This window comes from Lemur catta, chromosome 3, assembly GCF_020740605.2.
Source record: "Lemur catta isolate mLemCat1 chromosome 3, mLemCat1.pri, whole genome shotgun sequence".
NCBI lineage: Eukaryota > Metazoa > Chordata > Mammalia > Primates > Lemuridae > Lemur > Lemur catta.
In genome coordinates, this window is record NC_059130.1 from 89963168 (window position 1) to 89982108 (window position 18941).

Here is an 18941-nt window from a genome sequence, read left to right on the forward strand (position 1 = left end):
TAATAATAATGATGGTGATAATAATGTTAAAAATAATAATAATAATCACCCCACTTATTGAGGCCCCTTCTGTGACAGATGCTTTACGTTTGATGTTACTACTTCCACATTATTGCAAAGGAGGTTTTAAATATCTCTATATTACAGATGAAAAATTGAGGATAGGAAAAGTTAAATACTTTATCAAGACCATAAATAGTAAGAGGAGGAGCCTATGTTATTTATATTTCCCCACACTGCCTTTCCAGCCAATTCATACATTCATCCATTCATTCATTTATTCATTCAACAAACATCGATTGAATGCAACAAAATGATAATTTTTAAAGACAAAACCCAAAGTATTATTTATCTATCACATAGTAGGTGTTAAGTGAATGCTTGTTGAATAGAACTGAATTTGTTATGTACATGTAAAGTGCTTGGCACTTGCTAAGTGCTCAATAAATGGCATCTATTATTAATAGCATTATGTAAAGCACTATACAAATACAAGGAATTGTTAATATTATTCTAGCTTTGATCTCTGTTCAAACTTTAATGACTAGTGAGAAAATAGTCTCCAAATGTCTGTATTTATAGAAAACTAGCAATTCATAAATATTGAATTGTACTTTTATCTACAAATGATACTTGGCATTTTTCTATATATGCTAAGCTGAGAAGCTCAGGTTTATAAAAGTGTAGGCATTTGATGATGATAATGAAAACTGTTTATTAAAAGGCAAAAATATCTCCCTGGATATGTTTTTTTTGGGGGGGGGTTGTTTGTTTGTTTTTGTTTTTGTTTTGTTTTGCTTTTCTATGTCAAATCAACTAAACTGCTGCTCTTTTGCTGAATCTCCTTTTGACAACGGGGTCTGGGCAAGGGTTGGCTTTGAATCTGTCAATCCAACCCATGTAAATAATAATAGACCTCATTCCTCTGTGAATAGCCATATGTGTAGGTGAGTACTTCAGACCTTGCAAGTAAAAGTACATCACTGTTGACCCACTCATGAGGGCCTTCAGAATGACATTGTATATCTTTTTCCATATTCTGTATTGGGATCTTCATACAGAAACAATAATCACCATCCCTGTTTCCCAAGTGTTCAGTTCTGAAGGCTTCTCTTTTTGTGTGTGTGCTTTTGAAAATCCTGAAGCCTTAATTATTTCATTTTGCTGTATTTTTTTTCTCAGGAACTATCAGTTGGTTTTTTTTCTGTCAGAGCTCTTGACAAGATTTTGAAATATTAATGAGTCCTTGAATTGGGATTAGAATGCCTTAGACTGAGTTAGTGCTCTTATCCAATGTTGTCAGGCTCTCAATAGTAGCCATTATCCAGTCATTGGGGTTTTTTAATGGTCTGAAAGAGCCTAAAGTTTCAGAATTGAGTTTCTTGTAGTTTATCAAGCCACTTGGGCATAAGGTATTATTTTGTTCATATATTATACCTCTTAAGGATTGTGGTTAGGGTTCTATAGCATCACGTTCCTAATACTCATGGCTCAATATCTCTTAACAATGTCCAAGGCTGAGTTTGCTATGTGCTAGGCACTGCTGGGAACTGGCATTTCAAGACATCTGAGAACTGTATCTTCACCTATGCAGAACTAAGGCTAGGAATACTTACACAATTAAGTGGTGGCACCGGCTAGAAAACTCATGACTCCAAGTTCACTGCTCCTCCTATATTCCATGAATGGGGATGATGGGAGGAAGGAACACAAAGAAGCACAGAGCAGCATCCTGTGATGTGGCCTTTGGTAGATCTGAAATAATTCTTTTATTGGCTTTTCCATTATAGCAGATTGAGAATACTGGACTAAATCTAAGAGATGACTTCCATTTAACACATTTTTATTGAGTATCTACTCTGTGCTAGATCCTGGGGTGATAAATATAAATCTGACTTGGATTCTATCTTTAAAATTTTATTATTTAGAGGTTGAAATGAAACACAAACAAAAATATGTTTAATATAATGGACATTGTGCTAAAAACCAGGAAGGTATGTAAAGCATGCAGTAGGATTAGAGAAGAGGAAGAAAATTATATTATTAGGAATGTGGGGGGGAAAGGAGACACTCTGTGGAGCAGGTGGTATTTCAGCTAGATCTCAAAGAATGGGACATGAAAAAAATTAAGAAAATGGGATACCAAGTGGAAGAAATAACACGGTAAGACATGCTGTATCTTTTATGAGCCTCAGTTTCTTCACTATAAAAAGTGCATAATAATAATTTCTGCAGAGTTGTTGTAAGAAACAAATGTGAAATGGATGTGTAAATACTTTTGAAAGTCTCATGTGTTATCTATTATACAAATTCCTTGACCTTTATTTTCTCTTCCCCTGATTCACCCAAGACAAATTGTGTGAGCATTATTTCTTTCCTTTCCTTCCCCCCTCCCTCCCTTCCTTCCTTCCATGAACAAATGCTTACTAAGTAGTGAAAATTGACCAGGAATGATGCAAGGCATTAAAATATAACAGTTACCAGAGAGATATGTTTGACCTTTATCACCACTTCTATTCAACATAGTGGTGAAAGTCCTAGCTAGAGCAATCAGACAAGAGAAGAAAATCAAGTGCATCCAAATGGGGGCACAAGGGGTCAAATTATTGCTCTTTGCTGATGATATGATCTTATATCTAGAAAGCCCCAAAGATTCTGCCATGACACTACTAGAATAGATAAACAAATTCAACAAAGTCTCAGGTTATGAAATCAATATACACAAGTCAGTAGCATTCATATACACCTGTAACAGTCAAACTGAGAACCAAATCAAAGACACAATACCCTTCACAATAGCAACAAAGAAAATAAAATACCTAGGACATATTTAACTAAGGAGGTAAAAGACCTCTACAGAGAGAACTATGAAACACTGAGGAAGGAAATAGCAGAGGATCCAAACAGATGGAAAACCATACCATGCTCATGGATTGGCAGAATCAACATTGTTAAAACATCTATGCTACCCAAAGTGATCTACAGATTCAATGTAATCCCTATTAAAGTAACAACATCATTCTTTGCAGATCTAAAATAAGTAATTCTATGCTTCATATGGAACCAGACAAGACCCTGTATAGCAACAGAAACTTTAAGCAAAAACAACAAATTAGGAGGCATCAATTTACCAGACTTCAAGCTATACTACAAGGCTACAGTAACCAAAACAGTATGGTACTGGCACAAGAACGGAGACATAGATCAATGGAGCAGGACTAAGAACCCAGGTATAAAACCATCCTCATATAACCATCTAATCTTTGACAAAGCACAAAAACATACACTGGGGAAAAGAATCCTCATTCAATAAATGATGCCAGGAAAATTGGATAGCAACATGTATTACACTGAAACAGGATCTGCATCTCTCACCTCTCACAAAAATCAACTCACAGTGGGTAACAGACTTCAACCTAAGGCATGAAACTATAAGAATTCTAGAAGAAAATGTTGGAAAAACTCTTATAGACACTGAACTAGGGAAAGAATTTATGAAAAAGACCCCAAAGGCGATCACAGCAACAATAAAAATGAATAAATGGTACCTGATCAAATTTAGAAGTTTCTGCACAGCTAAGGAAACTATCACAAGAGCAAACAGACCACCTACAGAATGGGAGAAAATATTTGCATGCTACATATCTGATACAGGGCTGATAACCAGAGTCTATGTAGAACTCAGGAAAAGGAGCAAGAAAAATCAAACAACCCCATTAAAAAGTGGGCAAAAGACATGAACAAAAACTTTTCAAAAGAAAGCAGACTAATGGCCAAGAAACAAGTGAAAAAATGCTCAACATCTCTAATCATCAGGGAAATGCATATCAAAACCACAATGAGATGTCACTTAACTCCAGTAAGAATGGCTTTTATCAAAAGTCGCAAAACAACAAATGTTGGCATGGATGTGGAGAGATAGGAACACTCATACACTGCTGGTGGGCCTGCAAACTAGTACTTCTGTGGAAAGTAATATGGATATATCTCAAAGAACTAAAAGTAGAACTACCATTTGATACAACGATCCCATTACTGGGCATCTACCCCAAGGAAAAAAAGACATTCTATAAAAAAGACATCTGCACTAGAATGTTTATAGCAGCACAATTCATAATTGCAAAGATGTGGAAACAACCCAAGTGCCCATCCATCCATGAGTGGATTAATAAAATGTGGTTTATGTATACCATGGAGTACTACTCAGCCACAAAAAATAATTATAGACTAATACCCCTTATACTCTCCTAGATGGAGCTGGAGCCCATTCTTCTAACTGAAGTATCACAAGAATGGAGAAACAAGCCACATATACTTACCACTAAACCGGTACTAATTGATCAACACTTATGTGCACATATGGAAGTAACATGCATCAGGTGTCAGGCAGCAGGGAGGAGGGCATGGGTAAATTCACACCTAACAGGTATGGTGTGGGATGTCTAGGGGTTAGGCATGCTTGTAGCTCTGACTCTGTCGGTTCAAAGGCAATATATGTAACCAAAGCATTTCTACCTGTAATATTCTGAAATTAAAAAAAAGAAAGAGAGAGAATTGAATGTTTTTTCTTGAAAGAAGGTGTCCAATGACTGGAAAAAGTGATAGTCAGTTGATGCAAGGTCTGGTGAATATGGTGGATGACAGAGAGTATCCAAGTCCAGGTGCTATAGTTTGAGCAGTGTTGTTTCTGCCACATGTGGTTGAGCATTATCTTGCAAGAGGATTGACCTGTCTCTATTTTAACCAATCTCGGCTGCTTAATCCCAAGTATCCTCATTATTTCCTCCAGTTGGTTGCAGTAGACATCTGCTGTAATCAATTGACTAGGTTTCATGAAGCTGTAGTGGATAATACCAGTACTGGACCACCAAACTGACACCATCAGCTTTTTTTGATGAATATTCAGTTTTGGACTGTGTTTTGGCACTTCATCTTTATCTAACCATTGTGCTGAATGCTTGCAGTTGTGCAAAAGAATCTAATTCTCGTCACACATAACAATACAGTGTAGAAATGGCTTGCCTTTATGTTGTGACAGGAAAGAAAGACAAGCTTCGAGATGATTTCTCTTCTGACGCTGCTTTAATTCATGTGAAACCCATCTATCCACCTTCTTTACCTTGCCTGTTTGTTTCAGATGGTCCAATATTGTTGGAATAGTAATGTCAAATCTTGCTGCTAATTCACACACCAGTTGAGATGGATTTGCTTCCACTATAGCTTTCAGCTCATTATCCACTTTGGTCTCAGGTCACCCGCATGGCTCATTTTCAAGATTAAAATCAGCAGAATGGAACTTCTCAAACTGTTCATGTACTGTGCATTCATTAGACACATCATTTCCAAACACTTCATTGGTATTTCAAGCTATCTCAGCTTCATTGGTTCTATAACAGTACTCATACTGGAAAATAACACAAATTTTTGCCTTATCCATGGTTTCACAAAAATTGCTATAAAAAATTTGACAGATAATCACAAACCAAAACATGTGTTTGCAAGTCTGAGGATGTACCTTCACAATAAAAATAAAAAGTGTCAAAGTGAAATGTCAGAGATAACAACTGTCAAACTTAGTGCTTAAGGAAATCAGACATTTCATACTTAACCTAATACTGCTATTGTTCTCAATATATAAGGAGCAAATATTTAATACAATTATATGTGGAAAGATAAAAAGGCTTAAAATGAGGTAAGGTTTCTACACTTCAGGCAAACTGGTAAGTGTCAATACCAGTATACTGTGATAGGTTTTGCATGTGTAATACTATAAGATGGTAAGGGAGAGGTAGATGGATGATCATAAAGGGGTAGCAGCTGGGAGATCTCTGTGGTAATGGGATAATTATGTATCTTGATGGTGTTGTTGGTTATGTTTGACAAAATGGCATAGAGCGACACACACACATCATACCAATGTATATTTTCTAGTTTTAATACTGTATTATAGTAATGAAAGATGAAGCCTTTGGGAAAATCTTGAGTGAGTTAAGTTTTTTCAGAGTCAAAATTTATATGCAGAATTTCAACTGTGCAAGGAGTCAGCAGCCATAACCCCTGCAAAGTTCAAGCATTAACTGTAGTGGCAATTATTAATTGTAGTGGCAATTATTATTATAGTATGTTTCCTTCATATCCTTCCTTCATATCAGCTTTATTTTCCCTATCAATAATGTAGGCAAAGGACTACTTTCTGACCAATGGTTATCATAGTATAAATGTTAATGCTTGCACAACACCTACTTAATGCCAAGCCCTAATTTAAGTGGTTTATACTTATAAATTTATTTAATCCTCACAACACTCTGAGGCAGGTACTATTATTTTACAGTGATAAAACCAAGTTGTAGATATAACATCATATCATCAGCAAAGAGTGAGAGTTTGATCTCTTCTTTCCCTATTTGGACTCCCTTGATTCTTCTCTCTTGCCTGATAGCTCTCACAAGGACTTCCAATACTATGTTGAAAAGTACTGGGGACAGTGGGCAGCCTTGTCTGGTTCCAGTTCTAAGTGGGAATGCTTTCAATTTTCCCCCATTTAGTATGATGTTGGCTATGGGTTTGTCATATATGGCTTGTATCATTTTTAGGTAGGTCCCATCTATGCCTATTTTGTTAAGCGTTTTTATCATAAAAGGGTGTTGAATTTTGTCAAATGCTTTTTCTGCATCTATTGAGAGGATCATATGGTCTTTATTTTTGCTTCTATTTATGTGGTGAATTACATTTGTAGATTTACGTATGTTGAACCACCCCTGCATCTCTGGGATGAAGCCCACTTGGTCGTGATGGATTATTTTTTTGATAAGCACTTGGATATGATTTGCTAGGATTTTATTGAGAATTTTTGCATCTATATTCATAAGAGAAATTGGTCTGTAGTTTTCTTTTTTTGTTGCATCCTTTCCTGGTTTTGGTATCAATGTTATGTTGGCTTGGTAAAACGTGTTGGGGAGAATTCTATCCTTCTCGATATTGTGAAACAACCCAAATGCCCATCAATTCACGAATGGATTAGTAAACTGCAGTATATGTATACCATGGAGTATTACTCAGCTATAAGAAATAACGGTGATATGACATCTCTTTAGTTCTCCTGGAGAGAGTTAGAACCCATTATATTAAGTGAAGTATCCCAAGAATGGAAAAACAAGCATCACATGTACTCACCAGAAAATTGGTTTCCCTGATCATCACCTAAATGCACATTTGGGAATGATACCAATTGGTTATCAGACTGACGCGGGGGGTGGGGGGAGGAGATGGGTGTATGCCTACATGATGAGTGCGTTGCACACAGTCTGGGGAATGGTCATGCTTGAAGGTGCTGACTCGGGGAGATGGGGGGTGGGGGGAGGGGATGGAGGTATAACTACATGGTGAGTGCCAGGTGCACTGTCTGGGGAATGGGCATGCTTGAAGCTCTGACTCAGGGGAATGGGCGGGACATGGGCAAGATATATAACCTGAACTTTTGTACCCCCATAATTAGTTGAAATAAAAAAAAGAAAAAAAAGCTATAACTTGCTTTAATATAAAATTTAAAAAAAAACAAGTTGTAAGATTGACTGAGATATAGGATGTAAAATACTGTATAATATACGAAGCCTTGGACAATCAATATTAAATGTTACAGGATGGAACTTATACCTTTCATCAGGACTGAAACTTACCTTTCTGTTTTTAGATCCATTGGATTGGAAACTTCATGAGGTTTCTTCTTGTTTTATTCACTGCTGTATCTCCAGTACCTAGAACAGTACTTAGCACAAAGTAGGTGCTCAGTGAACAATTGCTAATTTAATTAAAGGACTATTTTAAAACACCTTCTGATCTTTTGTGACCATATGCTCTGGAGTGCTCCTTGGTGCTGAACTTTCCCTGCAGCTGGGAATGCCTTGTTCTTCCAATGTTCATTTCCTGTCTTGTGAGGAAGACTTAAGCCCACCATCTCTTGACTCTCCTTTTCATATAATCCAGCTCAAAGCCTTAGTCCTATTCAATCTGGTCTCTCCCTTGCCTGTCCATGTCCCTATTCCAGTCCTCTGGCATTAATCAGTTCATTTAAGAATGATTCAATCATGTCATAGTCTGCTTCCCTACAATTTACCAGCCACCTTGCACTTTCCATATTCTCCAAAATTATATGTCCCCCCATCATCCATACTGTATTTCCTTCTTCCACTATGAATGTTTTCCCCTTCTTTCTCTATTATAGAAATCCTATGCACCAATATTCTTTATTATACCTCAAACTTTGCACATGTTCTTCTTATGTCCAAAATACCCACCCTTCTTCTAGATGACTCCCATATATGTTGCAGGCCTCAACTTAGATGCCATTTTTTTTGGAGAAAACTTCATCACTTGAATAACCAGGATAAGATTAGGCACCCATGTACTCACAGAGCTTCCTCCTGTCAATATGGTGTCATAATTTCCTGTGGGTTTGCTTCTTTCCTTATCAAATTAAGTTCCTTGAGTGCATTACAAATTGATTTATCATTCCCCAGTTCCTGCCTATATTAGGGTAGGCCAACTGTTGTATTTTACCACAAATTGTATAATGGATCAAGCAAATATAGGTTTATTTTCTGAATATGAACAGATGGACAGGGCAGTCCTCAACCATATAGTCCTTCAGAGACCCAGGCTGTCATCTTCAGTTCATAGCTTCCAGGGTCCCTTGAGCATCAACTATATTCCAATCAGCCAGATAGAGAAAGAGGTAGGAAGATCCCACGTGGGAGCTTTATATTAACAGTCCCTAAAGTGGCTCATATCACTTTCAGTCAAATCTCATTGGCTAAAATGTAGCTAAATGGTCACCTCTAACTGTAAAGAAAGTTATGAAGTGACTATACGTGCAGCTATATGTGCAGGAAGAAGTGGAGAGCATGGATTTTGGTAGTTAACTGGTAGTGTCTGCTTCATCTCAAATATTTACTCAGATGTTTATAAAATCATTGAATGAATTCATTCTTAACAACCCATATCACATATTATTGTCTCTACAAAGACTTTCCTGATTCCCTTAAGAAAATATTTATGTCTGAACCATTTCTGTGGCACTTGTCTCTACCTGAATTACAGTTATTTGTGCACATGTTTCCTGCCATCAAAAATTGCAAGTCCCTTGAGGACACTGTCTGACATGGAAATCAGTGACATCTAGTAGAAAAAGCACTGACTTTGGAAACATACAGCCTCTATTTGAATCCTAGTTCTGCCAGTTATTGCATGTGTGATCTTAGGCAGTTTCCTTGGCCCTCTGAGCCTCAGTTGTTATTGACATTCATTGATCTGGCTTACATCTTTGGGGCCTCTACTAATATTTTGGATATAAATCAATACCTTGAATTGCTGCCTTTAAGTTAATATTAACTGATAAATGTTACAGTTATATCAGATTACATTTATTTGGGACCATGTGTTTACCTTTTAGGGTAATTAAGTGATTGGACCAGAAACAGAGACAAGAGATTTACAGGGACCAAAAGTCAAACTATGAGCTGTCCTTTATCTGCTGCTCTGCTAGATTTGGGAATTCATATTTCTGATAATGAAAGAAATAATCAGAGATATACTCAAAGATGTGTTTTTAGGGATGTTCATGGCAGTGTACCTTGTAATTGAGAAAAATTATAAATTTTCTAAGTACCTATCAGTAGAGATTGGTTAGCTATGTTTGGAATATCCTAAGATGAAGTCATTAAATGTCATTTAGCAAAAGAATATTTAGAAACTAAGTTAAATATCACACATACATTTAAAAGACATAGACTAGTATTTGTAGTGGATTATCTCTAGATATTTAGAGTGTTTTTTTCTCTTTTTTGGTATCCTTTTCTGTTATTTGCAAAATATTTGAAAATGAATATCATTGCTTTAATAATATAAAATTTATTTTTAATTAATAAAACAAAAATCATTATAATAGTGCCCTCTTACTTTCTGTAGTCCTTTTATGCAGATCATATTCTTCTTGCGCCCAAGAGTGTTAGATTTTTAATGCTGGGAAGACCCTTAAATTTAGGGTTTATGATCTTATAATCTCTCCATATATGCCAGCTAGATCTGGGTCTGATCAAGTCTCTGTCTTTTATTTAATAACATCTTTAAGATATATTAATAATTCATGTACCATATGTTTTACTTATTAACAGTGTCCAATTCAATGATTTTTAGTATATTGAGTTGTGCAACCATCAGCACAATTTTAGAACATTTTCATCACTCCTCTCAATAAAAACCTACACCCATTAGCAGCCACTCCCATTTTCCCAACCACTGTCTCTAGGAAACCCTTAATCTACCTTCCATCTATTGGATTGTGTATTCCAAATATTTCATATAAATGTAATAATATATATGTGGTCTTTGTGACTTTTTTCATTTAGTGTGTTTTCAAGGTTCATCCATATTGTATTAATAGCATATATCAATCCTTCATTTCTTTTTATGGCCAAATAATACTCCATAATATGGATATACTGTATTTTCTTTATTCATTCATCAGTTGATGAGAGTTTGGATTATTTCTGCTTTTCGCTATTATGAATAATGCTGCTATTAACATTTGTGCGCAAGTTTTTGTATAGATAATTTTTTTTCTCTTGGGCATATACGTAGGAGTAGAATTGCTGCTTTGTATGGTAATTCTGTTTAACTCTTTGAGGCATTGTCAAACTGTTTTCCAAAGAGACTTTACCATTTATGTTCTCACCAGCAATATATAAAGTCAGGTCTCTTTTTAATTCTGGTGCAGATGTTCCCTGACTTATGATGTAGTTATGTCCCAATAAACCCATCATAAGTTGAAAACTTCATAAGTCAAAAATGTAGTTTATATGTCTAACCTACTGCATGTCACAGCTTAGCCTGGCCTAACTTGAATGTACTTAGAACACTTACATCAGCCTAGAGTTGGGCAAAGTCATTTAACACAAAGCCTATTTTATAATAAAGTGTTGAATATCTTACATAGTTTATTGAATGTTGTACAGAAAATGAAAAACAATGGTTGTGTGGATACTTGAAACACAGTTTTCTACTAAATGCATGTTGCTTTCACACCATCATAAAGTCAAAAATTCCAAGTTGAGCCATCATAAGTTGGGCCATCTGTTTATATTTTCTTCTCCCATATAGTGTGTGTGTGTGTGTGTGTGTGTATGTATGTGTGTGAGCCGTATGTGGTATGTATGAATTTGTGTGTCTGTGTATGAGTGAATAATGTATATGTGTACCTGCACACGTGTGACACTTTTGCATCAGAGTTCAAACTGGTGAAACCATTTAGATACTACATTTTCTACCCCTCCCAGACAAAGAGTCTTGCTGGCCTATCTGAGACAGTTCTTGATTGATAGCTGCCTGCATCCAAACCTAGAATCTGACAGCTTCCAACCTACGTTGTTCTGCTAGTGGGCCCCAAGGTCTCTGAGACTGAAGAAAGACAGTATCTCTATCAAAGTGGTCTTGGGTAGGGTTCAGTTTTGGAGTTCAGACTGTCAAAAGTCACTGAAGATGGTTATTGAGCTTAATTATCATAGAGGATTTGGAAGATTCAAACTCCTTCCCTTCCTACCCCTCCTTTTCCAGTAATGCCCCCTTTTTTCCTGATCCATCTTTCTGGAACCAACTTCTAAAGCCAGGTTCCACCACTTACTTGTTGGGTGATTGAGCAATTTATGTAACTTTTCTGAGCCTTTGTTTCCTTAGACATAAAATGAAGCTAATAACATCCATCTTACAATGTTTTCTGTGAGAATTAAAACTACATGACTTCCCCTTAAATATTATAAGAACTACTGTTCAATTTTCTCATTTTTCATAAATGCCTAACATTGTCTCTAGAACTTAATGCCTCTCCATGAAGGTTTGCTTTTATTTTCAGGTCTGATTTTTTCAACCCATTCCAGAAATCTTTAATTTGATAAAAAAAAAAAAACGTAATATGCATATTTGGACAATAAGAAGAATACTTTTTGCTCTTTGGTTAATGATCAAGTATAGCATAAATAATAAAATTATTTAACTTTAACCAAGATGTCCTTTCATATTAGGGAATTGGTGGGGGAGAACCAAAACCTAAGCTCACAAAATAGCACATTATAAAACCCTAGTCATTTAAAGAAGAGTTAACTGAAATAGAAGGAATTACCTCCCACTCACTCAAGTGAGAAGAAAAGAAACAATTAAAATGAATATATTAGGGAGAATATTCTTTTTATTTCAATATTTTCATTATATTTTATTCAATTACATGCTGAATAGAGTTTTTTAGTGCAACTGAAACTCCAAGATAGAGTTTTTAAAAAATGAATTGTGGAAGATAAATGAAGCTCTCTTTTGCTTGGGGGAGGGTGGGATTTCCTGACAAAAACAAAGAAGGTAAGACATTAAGTGTGTGCTAGGGGGGAGAAGATATATAGTTCTGAGTGAACCAACAATGATAAAATCTCTGGAGGCTTTATCCTTTGTCAAACTTCTCTTTCCAAACTGGATAGTATAAAAAGATGCTTTATGCACTGCTTCTTGAGAGGGCATGTGGGTGTGTGGTAAGGGAGATGGGGAAGGAAATATGAAAGTAGCATCTTTCAGATGCTTTCTAAATATCACAGAATTTCAGATGTTGAAGGGACCTTAATGATCACCTAGCCCTAACTCTCAATGAACAAATTATAAAAATGAGGCTCAGAGAGGAAAAGTGATTTCTCTAGAGATACAAAGCAAGGTAGACAAAACCATGTCTGGAGCTTGGTTCTCCTTTCAGGCCAAAGCCATACTCCTAAGCTACCTGAGTGGCTTCAATCCTGGACTGAAAGACTTCTGAAGAAAGACAGACACATCTGTGACAAATAGCTCTACTTCATATCAGTATGGCTCTGGACAAGTTCCTTAATGTCTCCATGTGTCAATTTATGTGTCTATAAAAGATGATTATGCCTAGCTTTTAGTATAGTTAGGAGGATTAAGTTAGATAAGGTGGTGTAAGTCACCCAACCCAGCAACTGACATTCCCTTTCCCTACCCGTCTGCCTTTAGTTTTGACTTTACTCTTCACACTAGGCTTGGCTAATTTTCCAGAACCCCTTAATCTCTCCCTGGCTCTAGTCCTCCCTAGCTTAGTGCTGTGAGAGCAAGCCCCAGCCAGTGCTGAGTCACTCCCCACTGCAGAGCTGGTTACTCATTTGTCCTGCTTAGCATATTAGTGTCCCCATCACAGTTCAAGCAGTCTCCAAAGGTCAGAACCCATGCACTGACAAGTCCTTCTTTGAATTGATCAAGGAATCCAGATGCTTGTTTTGATCAGAGGAATTTTTATAGATGACTGATTCCCACCAACCATGTCATCTACCATATTTTTCAGGGCTATTTTTAGAGCTAAATATTTTCTGAGAAATATCCCTGGAACCTGAGTAGTTCTTCCCCTGATTGCTCCCAGTTGTCTCTTTATAAAGGACCATGAGCAAGTAGTTTTTCAAGACCAGGTTGGCAACCTTTCAGAAGTGGCTTGTATTAGTTCTTTCCTTTCTTAATCTCCTTTTTTTCCCTTATGTTCTCCCTTCCTAACTTCTTTCCTGTGTTTAGTAAAAAGTTACTGAAGGCAAAGACTTTTTCTAGATGTATACATCAAATAAGTCATATATCTGTGATTTATAGTCCAAAAGCAATGTATTTATAATACACCCGGGTTAGCAGTATGCATGGGATGCTAGGGAAAGAAAAGAGGAGGGTGCATAGCCAATTCTACACAGGTGGTTAGGGAAAACTCCTGAAAAAGTACTATTTGAATTGAGTCTTGAAGAAGGAGTTGAAATTTATGAGCTTAGCAAGATAGAGAAATGGGTGTCTGTGTTACCATGGAGTACTACTCAGCTATAAGAAACAATGGTGATATAGCACCTCTTGTATTTTCCTGGAAAGAGTTGGAACCCATTCTACTAAGTGAAGTATTCCAAAAGTGGAAAAATAAGCACCACATGGACTCACCATCAAATTGGTTTCACTGATCATCACCTAAGAGCACATTTAGGAATAACATTGATCGGGTGTCGGGCAGATGTGGGTAGGGGAGGGGATGGGTGTATATATACATAATGAGTGCGATGCGCACTGTCTAGGGGATGGACACGTTTGAAGCTCTGACTCAGGGTGGTGAGGGGGCAAGGGCAATATACGTAACCTAAACTTTTGTACCCGCACAATATGCTGAAATAATAATAATAATTAAAAAAAAACATGAGAAAGCCTGGTGTATTTAGAAAATAATGAAAATTTGGGCTGGCTGTAACACCGTGTGCTGGGAATGGGGAAGATGAGTAAACCCTAGGTCCTGTGCTAGGTTATGAGGCTAGAAATTAGTTTAGGAAAAGATTATTGACTGTGAGCTTCTTGAGATGAAGACAATCTCATCTTCTTTGTACCCTTAGGGATCTAGAAAGAATAGATGCCCTGTGAAAGTTGTTGACCTGATATGAGCCACCACCATCTTTCTTCTCAATTACTGCAATGACCTTCTAACTGCACCCCCCCCCACACTTTTTTATTTCAGAATATTATGGGGATACAAATGTTTTGATTACATGATCTGCTTTTCGTCACTTTGAGTCAAAGTTATAAGTGTGCCTATCACCAAGGTAGTGTACATTTTATCCATTAGGTGTAAATTTACCTGTCTTCTTCTACCCCCACTACTTGATTGCCATTGAGTTTTACTACCATGTGTACACATGGGTGTTGATTAATTAGTTCCAATTTAATAGTGTGTACATGTGGTGTTTGTTTTTCCATTCTTGCAATACTTCCCTTGAAAGAATAGTCTCTAGTTCCATCAAGGTTGTTAAAAAAGCTATTAGCTCTTCATTTTTATGGCTGCATAATACTCCATAGTGTACATATACCACATTTTATTTTTCTACTCATGTATTGATGGGCATTCGGGTTGATTCCACATCTTTGCAATTGTGAATTGTGCTGCAATAAACATTCAAGTGCACATGTATTTTTAATAAAGTGACTTTTTTTCCATTGGGTAAATACCCAATAGTGGGATTGTTAGATCAAATGGTAGGTCTACTTTTAGCTCTTTGACGTATCTCCATATTATTTTCCATAGATGTCATACTAGTTTGCAGTCCCACCAACCACTAGTGTGTAAGTGTTCCCTTCTCTCCACATCCATGCCAGCATCGGTTGTTTCGGGACTTTTTGATAAAAGCCATACTCACTGGGGTTAGGTGATGTCTCATTGTGGTTTTGCTTTGCATTTCCCTGATGATAGAGACTTTCAGCATTTTTATATGTTTATTGGCCATTAGTTTAATCTACTTTAGAAAAGGTTCTATTCATGTCTTTTGCCCACTTTTTATGGGGTTGTTTGATTTTTTTCTTGCTGATTTTTTTTGAGTTCTTTATAGATTCTGGTTATTGGCCCTTTGTCAGATGTATAGCATGAAAATATTTTTTCCTGTTCTGTAGGTTGTCTATTCACTCTATGGATTGTTTCCTTGGCTGTACAGAAGCTTTTTAGTTTAATCAAGTCCCATCCTTTAATTTTTGGTGGTTGTTGTTGCTGTGATTGCCTTTGGAGTCTTCTTCATAAATTCTTTCCCTAGCCCAATGTCTGGAAGAGTTTTTCCAACATGTTCTTCTAGAATTCGTATAGTTTTATGCATTAGGTTTAAGTCTGTTATCCATCATGAATTAATTTTTATGAGAGGTAAGATGTACAGATCCTGTTTCAGTCTTCTACATGTGGCTATCCAATTTTCCCAGCACTATTTACTGAGTAGGGATTCTTTTCCCCAGTGTATGTTGTTGCCTGCTTTGTCAAAGATCAGATAGCCATATGAAGATCATTTTATATTTGGGTTCTCTGTTCTGATCCATAAGTCTATGACTCTGTTTTTGTGCCAGTACCATGCTGTTTTGGTTACAAAAAACTTGTAGTATAGTTTGAAGTCTGGCAAGTGATGTTTCCCAATTTGTTCTTATTGCTTAAGGTTGCTTTGGCTATATAGGTTCTTGTCTGAACTACTTTTCCTACATCTGAAAAAAATGATACTGGTGTTTTAATGGGGATTGCATTGACTCTGTAGATCACTTTGGGCAATATAGACTTTTTTTTAACAATGTTCATTCTGCCAATCCATGAGCATGATACGTTTTTCCATCTATTTACATCCTCTGCAATTTCCTTCCTCAGTGTTTCATAGTTCTCCCTGCAGAGGTCTTTCATCTCCTTAGTTAAATATATTCCTAAATGTTTTATTTTCTTTGTTACTATTGTGAAAGGTATTGAGTATTTGATTTGATTCTCAGCTTGACTGTTGTTGGTATATATGAATGCTACTGATTTGTGTACATTGATTTTATAACCCGAAACCTTGCTGGACTTGTTTATTAATTCCAAGAGTCTCTTGGCAGAGTCTTTGGGGTTTTCTAGATATAAGATCATATCATCTGCAAAGAGTGATAGTTTGACCTCTTCTTTCCTCATCTGGATATTCTAGAACAAATGAACCTAACAGACATTTATAGAACATTCTACCCAAAAACACTGAATATACATTCTTCTCATCACGTCCCCCCACTCCCAACACACACACTTTTACCCTTGTATCCCTACAGTCTGTTCTCTACACTGGAGTGATCGTTTTAAAACACAGGTCAGATCGTCACACGCCTCTAATCACCTCATTTCTTTTTTTTTTTAATTTATTTTTATTTCAGGATATTATGAGGGTACAAACATTTTGGTTACATTTTATATCTTTGCCTCACCCAAGCAAGAATTAGAGGCATCCCCTTCCCCTCTACAATGCTCACCGCGTCCATTAGTTGTGAGTTTACCTCCCTCAACCTCCTAATCCCTGGAGAATATTACTACTGTGTGAGCACCACAGTGTTGATGAGTTAGTGCCAATTTGATGGCGAGCATATGTGGAGCCTATTCTTCCAATCTTGTGATACCTCACTTCAGATAATGGGCTCAAGCTCAATCCAGGAAAATATAAGAGTTGCTAGGTCACTGTCATTTCTTATAATTGAGCAATATTCCATTGTATACATTGTGTATATATACCAAATTTTAATAATTTTGTATGTATAATAATTTTTATATGTATACATATACCAAATTTTAATAATCCACTCATGAATTGACAGGCACTTGGGTTGTTTCCACATCCTTGCAATAGTGGATTGTGCTGCCATAGACATTCAGGTGCAGATGTCTTTATTAAAGAATGTCTTTTGCTCTTTTGGGTAGATGCCTAATAGTGCTATTGCCAGATCAAATGGTATTTCTATTTTAGCTTTTTCACCTCATTTCTTATTAGTTTCCCTCTTGCTCTCAGCGATCCAGCTGCACTGGCCTCTGCTGTTCCTCAAACATGCCAGATGCACTCCTTCCTTAGGGTCTTTGCACTGGCTGTTCCCTTCTGGAAAGCTCCTAGATCAGATATCCACATAGCCAATTCTTTCTTCTCCTTTGACTTTGCTCATATTTCTCCTTAATGTCATCTGCCTAGTCATCCTATTTAAAACTTCAAAGCACCCCCACCCCAATGCTATTACTCTCTTTTACCCTGATTATTATTTGTTTGTAGTCCTTATCATATTCTAATAGACATATATAATTTACCTTTAAAAACTGTTTATCATTGCCTGTCTCCTCCTGCTAAGATGTAAGTTTCATGCAGGTAAAGATCTTTGCTTTGTTTATTGATGTATCCCAAGTACCTAGAACAGGGCTTGGCACATAGTAGATGTTCACTAAATATTTATTGAATGACTTTAATAAATATTTACTGAATACCTTCTCTGTGGAAGGCATTTTGTTTTTTTTGTTTTTTTTTTTTTGAGACAGAGTCTCACTCTGTTGCCTGGGCTAGAGTGCGGTGGTGTCAGCCTAGCTCACAGCAACTTCAAACTCCTAGGCTCAAGCAATCCTACTGCTTCAGTCTTCTGAGTAGCTGGGACTACAGGCATGCACCACCATGCCTGGCTATTTTTTTCTCTATATATTTTTAGTTGTCCAGCTAATTTCTTTCTTTTTTTTTTTTTTTTTGGTAGAGATGAGGTCTCTCACTCTTGCTGACAGGTCTTGAACTCCCGAGCTCAAATGATCCACCCACCTTGGCATCCCAGAGTGCTAGGATTACAGGCATGAGCCACAACCATGCCCAGCCTGTGCTAGGCATTTTATAGAAATAATTATTAATAACACATCCCCCTCATGCTTATATGGTTTTGAGGCTGTTAAGGGATATAGGACTGATATATTTTCCTTTGTTCTAATACAAGCGGACAACTGCCAAGGGCCACCTGAGAAGATGTGGGTGTCATGGGAGAGAGATCTTTGAATTGGGGACATCTCATGTTCTTCTTGAGTGTTGAAGTAGTAGGATGTAAGGAAGGAACAGGAGTGGTCAGTTTACAACAACATAGATTTCAAAAGACATGAGGCTCTTGATCAGGAGCTCCAGGCTTCTGTCACCAGCATAGTAAAAGTATCCTTGGCTGAAGATTAGCAAAGAGGAAACTGTAGTAATGAATATAAGGTGATTGTTCAAGATCACACAGCTAATTCCCGGGTCTTATTATGAAATCAGAACTCAGTTTCATGTCTAGGAAAAGACTGATATTGTATTCCAATTTTTGTGACTATGTCTACATAAACCATAAAACTGATTCTTAAGAAGGGCTGTGTTATCAAAAACTTCAGAATATGATAAATAAGCTAAAGAAGTCTACTGGACATAGATATCAGGTTGCTTACTTCATGGTACAGAGTGCTTTTCATTACAAGGCAAGGCTATACCAACCTGCAAGCTGTTGGGCTGAATTGTCTTTTTATTGGAATAAAAGAAGGGAAATGATTAGTGATCACTTGGAAAAAAAGAATGGAAATAATTGGTAATCAGATA

At 36.7% G+C, this 18941-nt stretch overlaps 1 protein-coding gene across 1 annotated transcript in view; it reads left to right on the plus strand.

Moving 5' to 3' along the window:
• AGBL4 (AGBL carboxypeptidase 4) overlaps positions 1–18941 on the plus strand; it is a 1191358-nt gene that overhangs the window by 554856 nt on the left and 617561 nt on the right. The window lies entirely within an intron of this gene.